The sequence below is a fragment of the Cariama cristata genome, unplaced genomic scaffold, assembly GCF_000690535.1.
Source record: "Cariama cristata isolate BGI_N322 unplaced genomic scaffold, ASM69053v1 scaffold9879, whole genome shotgun sequence".
Taxonomy (NCBI): domain Eukaryota; kingdom Metazoa; phylum Chordata; class Aves; order Cariamiformes; family Cariamidae; genus Cariama; species Cariama cristata.
In genome coordinates this window covers 27,741-30,196 of record NW_009636313.1, presented here as the reverse complement: position 1 = coordinate 30,196, position 2,456 = coordinate 27,741, and positions in this window count along the sequence as shown.

Here is a 2,456-nt window from a genome sequence, read left to right as displayed (position 1 = left end):
GGGGACGGGGACAAGAAGGGAATTCCTGGCCGGGAAGAATGTGCCTGAAGTGAAGACTTAGTATGTCGCTTCCAGAACGAAAAACTTTCTAGTCCAGTTGAAAAGTTCTCGAAGTAACTATAATTACACAGCTGTTCATTTTACATGTGTATTGCTAATTGTTCCCGTGGCTAGCATCTGTTAAAATAGTTAGCATTTAGTTAAAACGCTCTGAATGCTTTCATTATTAGGGCATATCTGGACCCAAGTTACACACCTTTGACCATGTTAGTATTGTTAAACTGGGCAATTTTCCCCACTTGAAGTGTGACTATGTTTTTTTCCTGCTTTCCTGTATGAAACCTATGCATGCAAGTTTGTACTGCTTAACAAAAAAAGCATCTCTATGTAAATAAGACAATACTTTTTAGACAGCTTCGTATTAACTATTAATGTTGTTATTTTTTATAAGTAAAACTTGCTTTAATGTTATACTTGATGTTATAGCTGAGCATATCTTGCAATGGATTTTGCAAACTGTAACTACTATTAAAATTGTCGTTCAGTTTTGCTTTTGAAATGTAACTGGCTGGTAAAATAGATTTGTGGTGGAAAAGCTACCTACTTAACTAAAACCGTATAGCAAGAGAAGATATTTTGTTAGCTTTCTCAAAAGGCTCATTCAAATAGTCTGTCTCATTAGTTGTCTTCTAGAGGTGGCTAGTCAAGCTGAAACTCTTAGAAAAGGATTTATGGTAGAAGATGAAATTTTAAACATGCTTATGTAGCATATAAGAAAATTAGAACTGGTTGCATTGCTGTTAGCTAAGCAAGTGAAGAGAATACGTGTTTGAGCCAGGTTATTTTTACTAGCAAAACTTGTCGCCCAGGTGTAGAAGACTACTACCTTTTGGGCAGAGAATGTCAGGAAAATATGCCAAAAATATGCTTCTGTATGTTAAGTAGTTTTACTTGTATGTATAACTCCGGACCAGATCCTAATTGAAAGATGCTGTAAAAAAAAAGAAAAAAAAAATCGTTTTCCCTGCAGCATTTTACCTTTATTTTAATCTGGCTGTTTAGCATGTTGATTCTTGGGAAAACAAGCTGGGGGCTGGGGATGCAGAGGGAGAAGACTCAGCAGAGCAACTTTAATCCCTAAAGGTTTTAACCCTGAGCGGGATTGCTCAGAGTTGTAAGGCAGCGTGTGAAGCTTGTTTTGCCACGAGTCATCGCTTTGTTCCAGTTTTTCTGGTTTCTATACTGCTGCAACCTGCAAATTTTTTTTGGTATGAACTCAATTTTACTTATTAGATTGCTTTTCAGGATGCACTTTGTTATACTGTATTCTGTAATGAGTTTTATAGAACTGTCTGTCTGTTACCATGTTAAATTTTGGGCTCTCCTTTTCAGGGATGCTTGCTGTCAGTTGTCACTGTGCCACCTTTCTGCCAGTGGGGGAGGGCGAACAGCAGAGCCTGCACAAGACACGCAATACTAAGAAATCAGAAGTTCTACCTATAGGCATGTAGGCAGCTTCAAACCACAGCTCCTTTGTATTTCGTCTCTTCCTCTCGTCTATCTTCCTTTCCCCTACCTCCTACACACTTACATAACGAGGACTTATTTCAGGCCTAATTAACTATGTTACCATTGGGAGGGCAGCTAGAGATTTGAAGGATAGATGGATTTTTGTCCCCTCTTGCTGTTTAACAGCATCCTAATATTTGGCAAAGGTGTTGTTTTTTTTTTTTAATTTCTCTGTGTTTTACCAGAGCATTGCGGAACAGCCTGTAGACGTGCATAATCTTTAGAACATTTGTCTAGCTTGCTTGTTAATTTTACACTGAATTTTCTAAATAAAATCATTGCTAGGAGATCAGTACCCATTAGTAGGAACAGAAAGCTTTGTTAACAACTCAGTTTGATGTATTTTGTGGTTAATTTCTAAGATGCTTCTCTTGTGCACGCTTACTTTAGAAGAATGGCTTTGCCCATCCGTGTCCCCCCCCGCCCAGGGGAAATACTTCATAAATGGGTTTATGAAGCATGTTAATGATATTAGAGATGAGTAGAGATTTTTTTTTTACAGTTGAAGTTTGTGGTGGGAAAAATTTATGCTTATGTCATATCTTGCTGTAACTTCTGCATGCTTGAAATTTGAGTTCAAGCCTTTCAATTGAATTGTAGGCATCATGTTATTTCTTTGTTAATTAAGATTATATTAGCTCTTTTCAAGAGAACTGAAATATATGGACACTTCAATTTTTTCTTATTCAATAAGAAGTTTAGTACTATTAAAAGCTGATCAAAGGACTTAGAATTCTGGTATCTATCAGAAGTGTGCACATTCATGTTTGGTGGAGTACATCCTATGTGTTTAAGGTTTGTGGGCAAACTTCTGTGGTTGTTGCTGTCCTGCTTTTAATTTTTTTGTTGTTCTGCTGAGCAAATAAATTTTATCTTTCTCTGTTTGC